Raw genomic sequence first — 18,508 nt, 5'->3', positions numbered from 1 at the left:
GCAGCGTCATTGAATGCAGTGGATTCCATGCAGCCTGGTAAAATGCACCTCAATTAAATGATGTGGATTCCATGCATCCTGATTGAATGCAGTGTATTCCATGCAGCATGAAGAAATGGAACACTATTGAATGCAGGGTATTTTATGCAGCATGATTGAATGCCGTGGATTCCTGCAGCATGATTGAATGCAGTGGATTTTTTGCAACATGTCCCAAAGCATCTCTGATTTAATGCAGTGGATTCCATGCAGCGTCATTGAATGCTGAGAATTCCATTCATTGTGGCGAAATGGATCACGATTGTGTGCAGTGGAGTCCATGCAGCGAGGCCAAATGCATCTCGATGGAATGCAGTGGATTTTATGCAGCATGGCCCCATGCAACCCGATTGAATGCCGTGGATTCCATGCAGCGTGGTGAAATGCATCCTGATTGAACGCAGTGTATACCATTCAGTGTGGCTTATTGGATCCCTATTGAATGCAGTGGATTCTATGCATCGTTGCCCAATTGATCTCAATTGAATGCAGTGGATTCAATGTGGTGTGGTGCAATGGATTCTGATTGAATGCAGTGGATTCAATGCAGCCTGGTAAAATTAATCCCGATTGAATGCAGAGGATTCCATGCAGTGTGATTTAATGCAGTGTGATCCATGCAGCATGAAGAAATGGAACCATATTGAATGCAGTGGATTTTATGCAGCATGATTGAATGCAGTGGATTTTTTGCAGAATGGCCCAAAGCATCCTGATTTAATGCAGTGAATTTTCTGCAGCATGTCCCAAAACATCCCGACTGAATGCAGTGGATACGGTGCAGCATGATTGAATGCATTGGATTTTATGCAGCATGACCCACAATATCCCGATTGGATGCACTGGATTCCATGCAGCATGATTGAATGCAGTGGATTTTATGCAGCATGGCCAAAAGCATCCCGATAGAATGCAGTGGATTCCATGTGGCGTCATTGAATGCAGTGGATTCCATGCATTGTGATTGAATGCAGTGTAATCCAGGCAGCCGTGTAAAATGCATCCCGATTGAATCCAGTCGATTCCATGTATTGTGATTGAATGCAGTTTAATACATGCAGCGTGGTAAAATGCATCCCGATTTAATGCAGTGGATTTTATGCAGCATGATTGAATTCAGTGGATTCCATGCAGCCTGGTAAAATGCATCCCACTTAAATGCTGCGGATTCCATGCAGCATGATTGAATGCCATGGATTCCATGCAGCGTGGTGAAATGCATCCTGATTGAACGCAGTGTATACAATTCAGTGTGGCTAAATGGATCCCCATTCAATGCAGTGGATTCTATGCAGTGTGGCCCAATTGATCTCAACTGAATGCAGTGGATTCCATGCATCATGGCGCAATGGATCCCAATTGAATGCAGTGAAATCGATGCAGCGTGATTGAATGCAGTGTATTCCATGCAGCCTGGTAAAATGCAACCGGATTGAATGCAGTGGATTCCATGCAGCTTGATTGAATGCAGTGGATTCCATGCAGCCTGGTAAAATTCATCCTGATTGAATGCAGTGGATTTTATGCAGCATGATTGAATGCAGGGAATTCCTGCAGCATGAATGAATGCAGTGAATTTTTTGCAGCATGGCCCAAAGCATCCCGATTTAATGCAGTGGATTTTCTGCAGCATGTCCCAAAACATCCTGATTGATTGCAGTCGATACTGTGCAGCATGATTGAATGCAGTGGATTTTATGCAGCATGTCCGAAAGCATCCCGATTCAATGCAGAGGATTCCATGCAGCGTCATTGAATGCAGTGGATTCAATGCATTGTACTTGAATGCAGTGTAATCCATGCAGCCTGGTAAAATGCATCCCGATTGAATGCAGTGGATTCCATGCAGCATGATTTAATTCAGTGCATTCCAGGCAGCATGAAGTAACGGAACCCTATTGAATGAAGTGTATTTTATGCACCATGATTGAATGCACTGGATTCCTGCAGCATGAATGCATGCAGTGTATTTTTTGCAGCGTGGCCCAAAGCATCCCGATTGAATGCAGTGGATTCCATGCAGCGTCATTGAATGCAGAAAACTACATGAATTTTGGCACAATGGATCCCGATTGTATTCAGTGCGGTTGACGCAGTGAGGCCCAATGCATCCCGATTGAATGCAGTGGATTAAATGCAGCATGGCCAAAAGCATCCCGATTGAACGCAGTGGATTCCATGCAGCATGATTGAATACATTGGATTATTTGCAGCATGGCCCAAGGCATCCTGATTGAATGCAGTGGATTCCATGCAGCGTCATTGAATGCAGTGGATTCCATGCATTGTGATTGAATGCAGTGTAATCCATGCAGCCTGGTAAAATGCATCCCGATTGAATGCAGTGTATTCCATGCAGCATGATTGAATGCAGTGGATTCCATGCATTGTGATTGAATGCAGTGTAATACAGGCAGCCTGGTAAAATGCATCCCGATTGAATGCAGTCGATCCATGTATTGTGATTGAATGCAGTTTAATCCATGCAGCGTGGTAAAATGCATCCCGATTGAATGCAGTGGATTTTATGCAACATGATTGAATGAAGTGGATTCCATGCAGCATGAAGAAATGGAACCCTATTGAATGCAGGGGATTTTATGCAGCATGATTGAATGCAGTGGATTCCTTCAGCATGATTGAATGAAGTGGATTTTTTACAGCATGGACACAAACATCCCGATTGAATGCCCTGGATTCCATGCAGCGTGGTGAAATGCATCCTGATTGAACGCAGTGTATACAATGCAGCGTGGCTAAATGGATCCCCATTCAATGCAGTGGATTCTATGCAGCGTGGCCCAATTGATCTCAACTGAATGCAGTGGATTCCATGCATCATGGTGCAATGGATCCCAATTGAATGCAGTGAAATCGATGCAGCGTGATTGAATGCAGTGTATTCCATGCAGCCTGGTAAAATGCAACTGCATTGAATGCAGTGGATTCCATGAAGCATGATTGAATGCAGTGGATTCCATGCAGCCTGGTAAAATTCATCCCGATTGAATGCAGTGGATTTTATGCAGCTTGATAGAATGCAGTGGATTCCTGCAGCATGAATGAATGCAGTGAATTTTTTGCAGCATGGCCCAAAGCATCCCGATTTAATGGAGTGGATTTTAGGCAGCATATCCCAAAACATCAGGATTGAATGCAGTGGATACCATGCAGCATGATTAAATGCAGTGGAGTTTATGCACCATGGCCCAAAGCATCCAGATTGAACGCAGTGGATTCCATGCAGCATGAAGAAATGGAACCCTGTGGAATGCAGTGGATTCCATGCAGTGTGATTGATTGCAGTGGATTCCTGCAGCATGATTGAATGCAGTGGATTCCATGCAGCCTGGTAAAATGCATCCCTATTGAATGCATTGGATTCCATGCAGCGCGATTGAATTCAGTGTATTCCAGGCAGCATGAAGTAATGGAATCCTATTGAATGAAGTGTCTTTTATGCAGCATGATTGAATGCCGTGGATTCCTGCAGCATGATTGAATGCAGTGGATGTTTTGCAGCATGGCCCAAAGCATCCCGATTGAATGCAGTGGATTTTAGGCAGCATGTCCCAAAACATCCCGATTGAATGCAGTGGATACCATGCAGCAAGATTGAATGCAGTGGATTTTATGCACCATGGCCAAAAGCATCCCGATTGAAGGCAGTGTATTCCATGCAGCGTCATTGACGCAGTGGATACCATGCATTGTGATTGAATGCAGTGTAATCCATGCAGCCTGGTAAAATGCATCCCGATTGAATGCAGTGGATTCCATGCAGCATGATTGAATGCAGTGTATTCCATGCGGCATGCGTTAATGCAGTGGATTCCATGCAGCCTGGTAAAATGCATCCCAATTGAATGCAGTGGATTCCATGCAGCGTGATTTAATGCAGTGTATTCCAGGCAGCATGAAGAAATGTAACCCTATTGAATGCAGTGGATACCTACAGCATAATTAAATGCAGTGGATTATTTGCAGCATGGCCCAATGCATCCCGATTGAATGCATTGGATTCCTTTGCATAATTGAATGCAGGGGATTTTTTGCAGCATGGCCCAAAGCATCCCGATTGAATGCAGTGGATTCCATGCAGCGTCATTGAATGCAGAACATTCCATACATTGTGGTGCAATGGATCTCGTTTGTATGCAGTGGAGACCATGCAGCCAGACCCAATGCATCCCGATTGAATGCAGTGGATTTTAGGAAGCATGATTGAATGCAGGGAATTCCTGCAGCATGAATGAATGCAGTGAATTTTTTGCAGCATGGCCCAAAGCATCCCGATTTAATGGAGTGGATGTTAGGCAGCATATCCCAATACATCCCGATTGAATGCAGTGGATACCATGCAGCATGATTAAATGCAGTGGATTTTATGCACCATGGCCAAAAGCATCCTGATTGAATGCAGTGGATTCCATGCAGCGTCATTAAATGCAGTGGATTCCATGCATTGGGATTGAATGCAGTGAAATCCATGCAGCCTGGTAAAATGCATCCCGATTGAATGCAGTGGATTCCATGCAGCATGATTGAATGCAGTGTATTCCATGCACCATGAAGAAATGGAACCCTATTGAATGCAGGGGATTTTATGCAGCATGATTGAATGCAGTTTATTCCTGCAGCATGATTGAATGCATTGTATTTTTTGCAGCATGGCCCAAAGCATCCCGATTTAATGCAGTGGATTTTCTGCAGCATGTCCCAAAACATCCCGATTGAATGCAGTCGATACCGTGCAGCATGATTGAATGCAGTGGATTTTATTCAGCATGGCCGAAAGCATCCCGATTCAATGCAGAGGATTCCATGCAGCGTCATTGAATGCAGTGGATTCCATGCATTGTGCTTGAATGCAATGTAATCCATGCAGCCTGGTAAAATGCATCCCGATTGAATGCAGTGGATTCCATGCAGCATGATTGAATGCAGTCGATTCCATGCAGACTGGTAAAATGCATCCCTATTGAATGCATTGGATTCCATGCAGCATGATTGAATTCAGTGTATTCCAGGGAGCATGAAGTAATGGAACCCTATTGAATGAAGTGTATTTTATTTAGCATGATTGAATGCAGTGGATTCCTGCAGCATGAATGAATGCAGTGGATGTTTTGCAGCATGTCCCCAAGCATCCCGATTGAATGCTGTGGATTCCATGCAGCCTGGTAAAATGCATCCCAATTAAATGCTGTGGATTCCATGCAGCATGATTGAATGAAGTCGATTCCATGCAGCATGAAGAAATGGAACCCTATTGAATGCAGGGGATTTTATGCAGCATGATTGAATGCAGTGGATTTTTTGCAGCATGGCCAAAAGCATCTCGATTTAATGCAGTGGATTCCATGCAGCGTCATTGAATGCAGAAAATTCAATTCATTGTGGCGAAATGGATCACGATTGTGTGCAGTGGAGTCCATGCAGCGAGGCCAAATGCATCTCAATTGAATGCAGTGGATTTTATGCAGCATGGCCCCATGCATCCCGATTGAATGCCGTGGATTCCATGCAGCGTGGTGAAATGCATCCTGATTGAACGCAGTGTATACAATGCAGCGTGGCTAAATGGATCCCCATTCAATGCAGTGGATTCTATGCAGCGTGGCCCAATTGATCTCAACTGAATGAAGTGGATTCCATGCATCATGGTGCAATGGATCCCAATTGAATGCAGTGAAATCGATGCAGCGTGATTGAATGCAGTGTATTCCATGCAGCCTGGTAAAATGCATCCCGATTGAATGCAGTGGATTCCATGCAGCATGATTGAATGCAGTGGATTCAATGCAGCTTGTTAAAATTCATCTCGATTGAATGCAGTGGATTCCATGCAGCGTCATTGAATGCAGAAGACTCCCTGCATTGTGGCACAATGGATCCCGTATGTATTCAGTGGAGTCCATGCAGTGAGGCCCAATGCATCCCGATTGAATGCAGTGGATTTTATGCAGCATGGCCCCATGCATCCCGATTGAATGCCGTGGATTCCATGCAGCATGGTGAAATGCATCCTGATTGAATGCAGTGTATACCATTCAGTATGGCTAAATGGATACCAATTGAATGCAGTGGATTCTATGCAGCATGGCCCAATTGATCTCAATTGAATGCAGTGGTGTCAATGCAGTGTGGTGCAATGGATTCTGATTGAATGCAGTGGATTCCATGCATCATGGCGCAATGGATCCCAATTGTATGCAGTGAAATAAATGCAGCGTGATTGAATGCAGTGTATTCCATGCAGCATGGTAAAAGTCATCCCGGTTGAATGCAGTTAATTCCATGCAGTGTGATTAAATGCAGTGTGATCCATGCTGCATGAAGAAATGGAACCTTATTGAATGCAGTGGATTTTATGCAGCATGATTGAATGCAGTGGATTTTTTGCAGCATGGCCCAAAGCATCCCGATTTAATGCAGTGGATTTTAGGCAGCATGTCAAAAAACATCCCGATTGAATGCAGTGGATACCATGCAGCATGATTGAATGCAGTGGATTTTATGGACCATGGCCAAAAGCATCCCGATTGAAGGCAGTGGATTCCATGCAGCGTCATTGAATGCAGTGGATTCCATGCATTGTGATTGAATGCAGTGAAATCCATGCAGCCTGGTAAAATGCATCCCGATTGAATGCAGTGGATTCCATGCAGCATGATTGAATGCAGTGGATTCCATGCAGCCTGGTAAAATGCATTCCTATTGAATGCATTGGATTCCATGCAGCGTGATTTAATTCAGTGTATTCCAGACAGCATGAAGTAATGGAAACCTATTGAATACAGTTGATTTTATGCAGCATGATTGAATGCAGTGGATTCCTGTGGCATGTTGAATGCAGTTGATTTAATGCAGCAGGGCCAAAAGCATCCCGATTGAAGGCAGTGGATTCCATGCAATGTCATTTAATGCAGTGTAATACATGCAACCTGGTAACATGCATCCGGATTGAATGCAGTGGATTCCATGAAGCATGCTTGAATGCAGTGGATTCCATGCAGCCTGGTAAAATGCATCCCAATTGAATGCAATGGATTCCATGCAGCGTGATTTAATGCAGTGCATTCCAGGCAGCATGAAGAAATGGAACCCTATTGAATGCAGGGAATTTAATGCAGCATGATTGAATGCAGTGGATACCTGCAGCATGATTGAATGCTGTGGATTATTAGCAGCAAAGCCCAAAGTATTCCGAATGAATGCAGTGGATACCTGCAGCATGATTGAATGCAGTGGATTTTTTGCAGCATGGCCCAAATCATCCCGATTTAATGCAGGGGATTTTCTGCAGCATGTCCCAAAACATCCCGATTGAATCAGGTGGATTACATGCAGCATGATTGAATGCAGTGGATTTTATGCAGCATGGCCAAAAGCATCCCGATTGAATGCAGTGGATTCCATGCAGCGTCATTGAATGCAGAAGACTCCCTTCATTGCGGCACAATGGATCCCGTATGTATTCAGTTGAGTTCACGCAGTGAGGCCCAATGCATCCCGATTGAATGCAGTGGGTTTTATGCAGCATTGCCAAAAGTATCCCGATTGAGTGCAGTGGATTCCATGCAGCGTCATTGAATGCAGTGGATTCCATGCATTGTGATTGAATGCAGTGTAATTCATGCAGCGTGGTAAAATGCATCCCGATTGAATGCAGTGGATTCCATGCAGCCTGGTAAAATGCACCTCAATTAAATGATGTGGATTCCATGCATCCTGATTGAATGCAGTGGATTCCATGCAGCGTCATTGAATGCAGTGGATTCCATGCATTGTACTTGAATGCAGTGTAATCCATGCAGCCTGGTAAAATGCATCCCGATTGAATGCAGTGGATTCCATGCAGCATGATTTAATTCAGTGCATTCCAGGCAGCATGAAGTAACGGAACCCTATTGAATGAAGTGTATTTTATGCACCATGATTGAATGCACTGGATTCCTGCAGCATGAATGCATGCAGTGGATTTTTTGCAGCGTGGCCCAAAGCATCCCGATTGAATGCAGTGGATTCCATGCAGCGTCATTGAATGCAGAAAACTACATGAATTTTGGCACAATGGATCCCGATTGTATTCAGTGCGGTTGACGCAGTGAGGCCCAATGCATCCCGATTGAATGCAGTGGATTAAATGCAGCATGGCCAAAAGCATCCCGATTGAACGCAGTGGATTCCATGCAGCATGATTGAATACATTGGATTATTTGCAGCATGGCCCAAGGCATCCTGATTGAATGCAGTGGATTCCATGCAGCGTCATTGAATGCAGTGGATTCCATGCATTGTGATTGAATGCAGTGTAATCCATGCAGCCTGGTAAAATGCATCCCGATTGAATGCAGTGTATTCCATGCAGCATGATTGAATGCAGTGGATTCCATGCATTGTGATTGAATGCAGTGTAATACAGGCAGCCTGGTAAAATGCATCCCGATTGAATGCAGTCGATCCATGTATTGTGATTGAATGCAGTTTAATCCATGCAGCGTGGTAAAATGCATCCCGATTGAATGCAGTGGATTTTATGCAACATGATTGAATGAAGTGGATTCCATGCAGCATGAAGAAATGGAACCCTATTGAATGCAGGGGATTTTATGCAGCATGATTGAATGCAGTGGATTCCTTCAGCATGATTGAATGAAGTGGATTTTTTACAGCATGGCCACAAACATCCCGATTGAATGCCCTGGATTCCATGCAGCGTGGTGAAATGCATCCTGATTGAACGCAGTGTATACAATGCAGCGTGGCTAAATGGATCCCCATTCAATGCAGTGGATTCTATGCAGCGTGGCCCAATTGATCTCAACTGAATGCAGTGGATTCCATGCATCATGGTGCAATGGATCCCAATTGAATGCAGTGAAATCGATGCAGCGTGATTGAATGCAGTGTATTCCATGCAGCCTGGTAAAATGCAACTGCATTGAATGCAGTGGATTCCATGAAGCATGATTGAATGCAGTGGATTCCATGCAGCCTGGTAAAATTCATCCCGATTGAATGCAGTGGATTTTATGCAGCTTGATAGAATGCAGTGGATTCCTGCAGCATGAATGAATGCAGTGAATTTTTTGCAGCATGGCCCAAAGCATCCCGATTTAATGGAGTGGATTTTAGGCAGCATATCCCAAAACATCAGGATTGAATGCAGTGGATACCATGCAGCATGATTAAATGCAGTGGAGTTTATGCACCATGGCCCAAAGCATCCAGATTGAACGCAGTGGATTCCATGCAGCGTCATTGACGCAGTGGATACCATGCATTGTAATTGAATGCAGTGTAATCCATGCAGCCTGGTAAAATGCATCCCGATTGAATTCAGTGGATTCCATGCAGCATGATTGAATGCAGTGGATTCCATGCAGCATGAAGAAATGGAACCCTGTGGAATGCAGTGGATTCCATGCAGTGTGATTGAATGCAGTGGATTCCTGCAGCATGATTGAATGCAGTGGATTCCATGCAGCCTGGTAAAATGCATCCCTATTGAATGCATTGGATTCCATGCAGCGCGATTGAATTCAGTGTATTCCAGGCAGCATGAAGTAATGGAATCCTATTGAATGAAGTGTCTTTTATGCAGCATGATTGAATGCCGTGGATTCCTGCAGCATGATTGAATGCAGTGGATGTTTTGCAGCATGGCCCAAAGCATCCCGATTGAATGCAGTGGATTTTAGGCAGCATGTCCCAAAACATCCCGATTGAATGCAGTGGATACCATGCAGCAAGATTGAATGCAGTGGATTTTATGCACCATGGCCAAAAGCATCCCGATTGAAGGCAGTGTATTCCATGCAGCGTCATTGACGCAGTGGATACCATGCATTGTGATTGAATGCAGTGTAATCCATGCAGCCTGGTAAAATGCATCCCGATTGAATGCAGTGGATTCCATGCAGCATGATTGAATGCAGTGGATTCCATGCGGCATGCGTGAATGCAGTGGATTCCATGCAGCCTGGTAAAATGCATCCCAATTGAATGCAGTGGATTCCATGCAGCGTGATTTAATGCAGTGTATTCCAGGCAGCATGAAGAAATGTAACCCTATTGAATGCAGTGGATACCTACAGCATAATTAAATGCAGTGGATTATTTGCAGCATGGCCCAATGCATCCCGATTGAATGCATTGGATTCCTTTGCATAATTGAATGCAGGGGATTTTTTGCAGCATGGCCCAAAGCATCCCGATTGAATGCAGTGGATTCCATGCAGCGTCATTGAATGCAGAACATTCCATACATTGTGGTGCAATGGATCTCGTTTGTATGCAGTGGAGACCATGCAGCCAGACCCAATGCATCCCGATTGAATGCAGTGGATTTTAGGAAGCATGATTGAATGCAGGGAATTCCTGCAGCATGAATGAATGCAGTGAATTTTTTGCAGCATGGCCCAAAGCATCCCGATTTAATGGAGTGGATGTTAGGCAGCATATCCCAATACATCCCGATTGAATGCAGTGGATACCATGCAGCATGATTAAATGCAGTGGATTTTATGCACCATGGCCAAAAGCATCCTGATTGAATGCAGTGGATTCCATGCAGCGTCATTAAATGCAGTGGATTCCATGCATTGGGATTGAATGCAGTGAAATCCATGCAGCCTGGTAAAATGCATCCCGATTGAATGCAGTGGATTCCATGCAGCATGATTGAATGCAGTGTATTCCATGCACCATGAAGAAATGGAACCCTATTGAATGCAGGGGATTTTATGCAGCATGATTGAATGCAGTTTATTCCTGCAGCATGATTGAATGCATTGTATTTTTTGCAGCATGGCCCAAAGCATCCCGATTTAATGCAGTGGATTTTCTGCAGCATGTCCCAAAACATCCCGATTGAATGCAGTCGATACCGTGCAGCATGATTGAATGCAGTGGATTTTATGCAGCATGGCCGAAAGCATCCCGATTCAATGCAGAGGATTCCATGCAGCGTCATTGAATGCAGTGGATTCCATGCATTGTGCTTGAATGCAATGTAATCCATGCAGCCTGGTAAAATGCATCCCGATTGAATGCAGTGGATTCCATGCAGCATGATTGAATGCAGTCGATTCCATGCAGACTGGTAAAATGCATCCCTATTGAATGCATTGGATTCCATGCAGCATGATTGAATTCAGTGTATTCCAGGGAGCATGAAGTAATGGAACCCTATTGAATGAAGTGTATTTTATTTAGCATGATTGAATGCAGTGGATTCCTGCAGCATGAATGAATGCAGTGGATGTTTTGCAGCATGTCCCCAAGCATCCCGATTGAATGCTGTGGATTCCATGCAGCCTGGTAAAATGCATCCCAATTAAATGCTGTGGATTCCATGCAGCATGATTGAATGAAGTCGATTCCATGCAGCATGAAGAAATGGAACCCTATTGAATGCAGGGGATTTTATGCAGCATGATTGAATGCAGTAGATTTTTTGCAGCATGGCCAAAAGCATCTCGATTTAATGCAGTGGATTCCATGCAGCGTCATTGAATGCAGAAAATTCAATTCATTGTGGCGAAATGGATCACGATTGTGTGCAGTGGAGTCCATGCATCGAGGCCAAATGCATCTCAATTGAATGCAGTGGATTTTATGCAGCATGGCCCCATGCATCCCGATTGAATGCCGTGGATTCCATGCAGCGTGGTGAAATGCATCCTGATTGAACGCAGTGTATACAATGCAGCGTGGCTAAATGGATCCCCATTCAATGCAGTGGATTCTATGCAGCGTGGCCCAATTGATCTCAACTGAATGAAGTGGATTCCATGCATCATGGTGCAATGGATCCCAATTGAATGCAGTGAAATCGATGCAGCGTGATTGAATGCAGTGTATTCCATGCAGCCTGGTAAAATGCATCCCGATTGAATGCAGTGGATTCCATGCAGCATGATTGAATGCAGTGGATTCAATGCAGCTTGTTAAAATTCATCTCGATTGAATGCAGTGGATTCCATGCAGCGTCATTGAATGCAGAAGACTCCCTGCATTGTGGCACAATGGATCCCGTATGTATTCAGTGGAGTCCATGCAGTGAGGCCCAATGCATCCCGATTGAATGCAGTGGATTTTATGCAGCATGGCCCCATGCATCCCGATTGAATGCCGTGGATTCCATGCAGCATGGTGAAATGCATCCTGATTGAATGCAGTGTATACCATTCAGTATGGCTAAATGGATACCAATTGAATGCAGTGGATTCTATGCAGCATGGCCCAATTGATCTCAATTGAATGCAGTGGTGTCAATGCAGTGTGGTGCAATGGATTCTGATTGAATGCAGTGGATTCCATGCATCATGGCGCAATGGATCCCAATTGTATGCAGTGAAATAAATGCAGCGTGATTGAATGCAGTGTATTCCATGCAGCATGGTAAAAGTCATCCCGGTTGAATGCAGTTAATTCCATGCAGTGTGATTAAATGCAGTGTGATCCATGCTGCATGAAGAAATGGAACCTTATTGAATGCAGTGGATTTTATGCAGCATGATTGAATGCAGTGGATTTTTTGCAGCATGGCCCAAAGCATCCCGATTTAATGCAGTGGATTTTAGGCAGCATGTCAAAAAACATCCCGATTGAATGCAGTGGATACCATGCAGCATGATTGAATGCAGTGGATTTTATGGACCATGGCCAAAAGCATCCCGATTGAAGGCAGTGGATTCCATGCAGCGTCATTGAATGCAGTGGATTCCATGCATTGTGATTGAATGCAGTGAAATCCATGCAGCCTGGTAAAATGCATCCCGATTGAATGCAGTGGATTCCATGCAGCATGATTGAATGCAGTGGATTCCATGCAGCCTGGTAAAATGCATTCCTATTGAATGCATTGGATTCCATGCAGCGTGATTTAATTCAGTGTATTCCAGACAGCATGAAGTAATGGAAACCTATTGAATGCAGTTGATTTTATGCAGCATGATTGAATGCAGTGGATTCCTGTGGCATGTTGAATGCAGTTGATTTAATGCAGCAGGGCCAAAAGCATCCCGATTGAAGGCAGTGGATTCCATGCAATGTCATTTAATGCAGTGTAATACATGCAACCTGGTAACATGCATCCGGATTGAATGCAGTGGATTCCATGAAGCATGCTTGAATGCAGTGGATTCCATGCAGCCTGGTAAAATGCATCCCAATTGAATGCAATGGATTCCATGCAGCGTGATTTAATGCAGTGCATTCCAGGCAGCATGAAGAAATGGAACCCTATTGAATGCAGGGAATTTAATGCAGCATGATTGAATGCAGTGGATACCTGCAGCATGATTGAATGCTGTGGATTATTAGCAGCAAAGCCCAAAGTATTCCGAATGAATGCAGTGGATACCTGCAGCATGATTGAATGCAGTGGATTTTTTGCAGCATGGCCCAAATCATCCCGATTTAATGCAGGGGATTTTCTGCAGCATGTCCCAAAACATCCCGATTGAATCAGGTGGATTACATGCAGCATGATTGAATGCAGTGGATTTTATGCAGCATGGCCAAAAGCATCCCGATTGAATGCAGTGGATTCCATGCAGCGTCATTGAATGCAGAAGACTCCCTTCATTGCGGCACAATGGATCCCGTATGTATTCAGTTGAGTTCACGCAGTGAGGCCCAATGCATCCCGATTGAATGCAGTGGGTTTTATGCAGCATTGCCAAAAGTATCCCGATTGAGTGCAGTGGATTCCATGCAGCGTCATTGAATGCAGTGGATTCCATGCATTGTGATTGAATGCAGTGTAATTCATGCAGCGTGGTAAAATGCATCCCGATTGAATGCAGTGGATTCCATGCAGCCTGGTAAAATGCACCTCAATTAAATGATGTGGATTCCATGCATCCTGATTGAATGCAGTGGATTCCATGCAGCATGAAGAAATGGAACACTATTGAATGCAGGGTATTTTATGCAGCATGATTGAATGCTGTGGATTCCTGCAGCATGATTGAATGCAGTGGATTTTTTGCAACATGTCCCAAAGCATCTCTGATTTAATGCAGTGGATTCCATGCAGCGTCATTGAATGCTGAGAATTCCATTCATTGTGGCGAAATGGATCACGATTGTGTGCAGTGGAGTCCATGCAGCGAGGCCAAATGCATCTCGATGGAATGCAGTGGATTTTATGCAGCATGGCCCCATGCAACCCGATTGAATGCCGTGGATTCCATGCAGCGTGGTGAAATGCATCCTGATTGAACGCAGTGTATACCATTCAGTGTGGCTAATTGGATCCCTATTGAATGCAGTGGATTCTATGCATCGTTGCCCAATTGATCTCAATTGAATGCAGTGGATTCAATGCAGTGTGGTGCAATGGATACTGATTGAATGCAGTGGATTCAATGCAGCCTGGTAAAATTAATCCCGATTGAATGCAGAGGATTCCATGCAGTGTGATTTAATGCAGTGTGATCCATGCAGCATGAAGAAATGGAACCATATTGAATGCAGGGTATTTTATGCAGCATGATTAAATGCAGTGGATTCCTGCAGCATGATTGAATGCAGTGGATTTTTTGCAGCTTGGCCCAAAGCATCCCGATTTAATGCAGTGGATTTTCTGCAGCATGTCCCAATACATCCCGATTGAATGCAGTGGATTTTATGCAGCATGGCCAAAAGCATCCCGATTGAATGCAGATGATTCCATGCAGCGTCATTGAATGCAGTGGATTCCATGCATTGTTATTGAATGCAGTGGATTCCACACATCCTGGTAAAATGCATCCCGATTGAATGCAGTAGATTCCATGCAGCATGATTGAATGCAGTGTATTTTTTGCAGCTTGGCCCAATGCATCCCGATTTAATGCAGTGGATTTTATTCAGCATGTCCCAAAACAACCCGATTGAATGCAGTGGATACCGTGCAGCATGACTGATGCAGTGGATTTTATGCAGCATGGCCAAAAGCATCCCGATTGAATGCAGAGTATTCCATGCAGCATCATTGAATGCATTGGATTCCATGCATTCTGCTTGAATGCAGTGTAATCCATGCAGCCTGGTAAAATGCATCCCGATTGAATGCAGTGGATTCCATGCAGCATGATTGAATGCAGTGGATTTTATGCAGCATGGCCAAAAGCATCCCGATAGAATTCAGTGGAGTCCATGCGGCGTCATTGAATGCAGTGGATTCCATGCATTGTGATAGAATGCAGTGTAATCCAGGCAGCCTGGTAAAATGCATCCCGATTGAATGCAGTCGATTCCATATATTGTGATTGAATGCAGTTTAATCCATGCAGCGTGGTAAAATGCATCCCGATTGAATGCAGTGGATTTTATGCAGCATGATTGAATGCAGTGGATTCCATGCAGCCTGGTAAAATGCATCCCACTTAAATGCTGCGGATTCCATGCAGCATGATTGAATGCCATGGATTCCATGCAGCGTGGTGAAATGCATCCTGATTGAACGCAGTGTATACAATGCAGCGTGGCTAAATGGATCCCCATTCAATGCATTTGATTCTATGCAGCGTGGCCCAATTGATCTCAACTGAATGCAGTGGATTCCATGCATCATGGCGCAATGGATCCCAATTGAATGCAGTGAAATCAATGCAGCGTGATTGAATGCAGTTTATTCCATGCAGCCGGGTAAAATGCAACCGGAGTGAATGAAGTGGATTCCATAAAGCATGATTGAATGCAGTGGATTCCATGCAGCCTGGTAAAATTCATCCCGATTGAATGCAGGGGATTTTATGCAGCATGATAGAATGCAGTGGATTCCTGCAGCATGAATGAATGCAGTGAATTTTATGCAGCATGGCCAGAAATATGGCGATTGGATGCAGTGGATTCCTTGCAGCATGATTGAATGCAGTGTATTTTATGCAGCATGGCGAAAAGCATCCAGATAGAATGCAGTGGATTCCATGCAGCGTCATTGAATGCAGTGGATTCCATGCATTGTGATTGAATGCAGTGTAATCCAGGCAGCCTGGTAAAATGCATCCCGATTGAATGCAGTTGATTCCATGTTTTGTGATTGAATGCAGTTTAATCAATGCAGCATGGTAAAATTCATCCCGATTGAATGCCATGGATTCCATGCAGCGTGATGAAATGCGTCCTGATTGAACGCAGTGTATACAATGCAGCGTGGCTAAATGGATCCCCATTCAATGCAGTGGATTCTATGCAGCGTGGCCCAATTGATCTCAACTGAATGCAGTGGATTCCATGCATCATGGCGCAATGGATCCCAATTGAATGCAGTGAAATCGATGCAGCGTGATTGAATGCAGTGTATTCCATGCAGCCTGGTAAAATGCAACTGCATTGAATGCAGTGGATTCCATGAAGCATGATTGAATGCAGTGGATTCCATGCAGCCTGGTAAAATTCATCCCGATTGAATGCAGTGGATTTTATGCAGCTTGATAGAATGCAGTGGATTCCTGCAGCATGAATGAATGCAGTGAATTTTTTGCAGCCTGGCCCAAAGCATCCCGATTTAATGGAGTGGATTTTAGGCAGCATATCCCAAAACATCCCGATTGAATGCAGTGGATACCATGCAGCATGATTGAATGCAGTGGATTTTATGCACCATGGCCAAAAGCATCCCGATTGAATGCAGTGGATTCCATGCAGCGTCATTAAATGCAGTGGATTCCATGCATTGGGATTGAGTGCAGTGAAATCCATGCAGCCTGGTAAAATGCATCCCGATTGAATGCAGTGGATTCCATGCAGCATGATTGAATGCAGTGTATTCCATGCACCATGAAGAAATGGAACCCTATTGAATGCAGTGGATTTTATGCAGCAGGATTGAATGCATTGTATTTTTTGCAGCTAAGCCCAAAGCATCCCGATTTAATGCAGTGGATTTTCTGCAGCATGTCCCAAAACATCCCGATTGAATGCAGTCGATACCGTGCAGCATGATTGAATGCAGTGGATTTTATGCAGCATGGCCAAAAGCATCCGGATTCAATGCAGAGGATTCCATGCAGCGTCATTGAATGCAGTGGATTCCATGCATTGTGCTTGAATGCAGTGTAATCCATGCAGCCTGGTAAAATGCATCCCGATTGAATGCAGTGGATTCCATGCAGCCTGATTGAATGCAGTGGATTCCATGCAGCATGATTGAATGCAGTGGATTCCATGCAGCATGAAGAAATTGAACCCTCTGAAATGCAGTGGATTTTATGCAGCGTGATTGAATGCAGTGGATTCCTGCAGCATGATTGAATGCAGTGGATATTTTGAACCTTGGCCAAAAGCATCCCGATTTACTGCAGTGGATTTTTTGCAGCATGTCCGAAAACATCCCGATTGAATGCATTGGATACTGTGCAGCATGATTGAATGCAGTGGATTTTATGCAGCATGGCCAAAAGCATCCCGATTGAATGCAGTGGATTCCATGCAGCGTCATTGAATGCAGTGGATTCCATGCATTGTGCTTGAATGCAGTGTAATCCATTCAGCCTGGTAAAATGCATCCCGATTGAATGCAGTGGATTCCATGCAGCATGATTGAATGCAGTGGATTCCATGCAGCCTGGTAAAATGCATCCCTATTGAATGCATTGGATTCCATGCAGCGTGATTGAATTCAGTGTATTCCAGGCAGCATGAAGTAATGGAATCCTATTGAATGAAGTGTCTTTTATGCAGCGTGATTGAATGCCGTGGATTCCTGCAGCATGATTGAATGCAGTGGATGTTTTGCAGCATGGCCCAAAGCATCCCGATTGAATGCAGTGGATTTTAGGCAGCATGTCACAATACATCCCGATTGAATGCAGTGGATACCATGCAGCAAGATTGAATGCAGTGGAGTTTATGCACCATGGCCAAAAGCATCCCGATTGAAGGCAGTGTATTCCATGCAGCATCATTGACGCAGTGGATACCATGCATTGTAATTGAATGCAGTGTAATCCATGCAGCCTGGTAAAATGCATCCCGATTGAATGCAGTGGATTCCATGCAGCTTGATTGAATGCAGTGGATTCCATGCGGCATGCGTGAATGCAGTGGATTCCATGCAGCCCGGTAAAATGCATCCCAATTGAATGCAGTGGATTCCATGCCGTGTGATTTAATGCAGTATATTCCAGGCAGCATGAAGAAATGTAACCCTATTGAAAGCAGTGGATACCTACAGCATGATTAAATGCAGTGGATTATTTGCAGCATGGCCCAATGCATCCCGATTGAATGCATTGGATTCCTGTAGCATAATTGAATGCAGTGGATTTTTTGCAGAATGGCCCAAAGCATCCCGATTGAATGCAGTGTATTCCATGCAGCGTCATTGAATGCAGTGGATTCCATTCAGCCTGGTAAAATGCACCTCAATTAAATGATGTGGATTCCATGCATCCTGATTGAATGCAGTGTATTCCATGCAGCATGAAGAAATGGAACACTATTGAATGCAGGGTATTTTATGCAG

This window comes from Sus scrofa, chromosome 14 (genome assembly GCF_054392235.1).
Source record: "Sus scrofa isolate SSC_HxYL_T2T_F1_AM1 chromosome 14, Sscrofa_HxYL_maternal_Yorkshire_Landrace_v2.0, whole genome shotgun sequence".
Classification (NCBI taxonomy): Eukaryota; Metazoa; Chordata; class Mammalia; order Artiodactyla; family Suidae; genus Sus; species Sus scrofa.
This window is presented reverse-complemented; position numbering follows the sequence as displayed.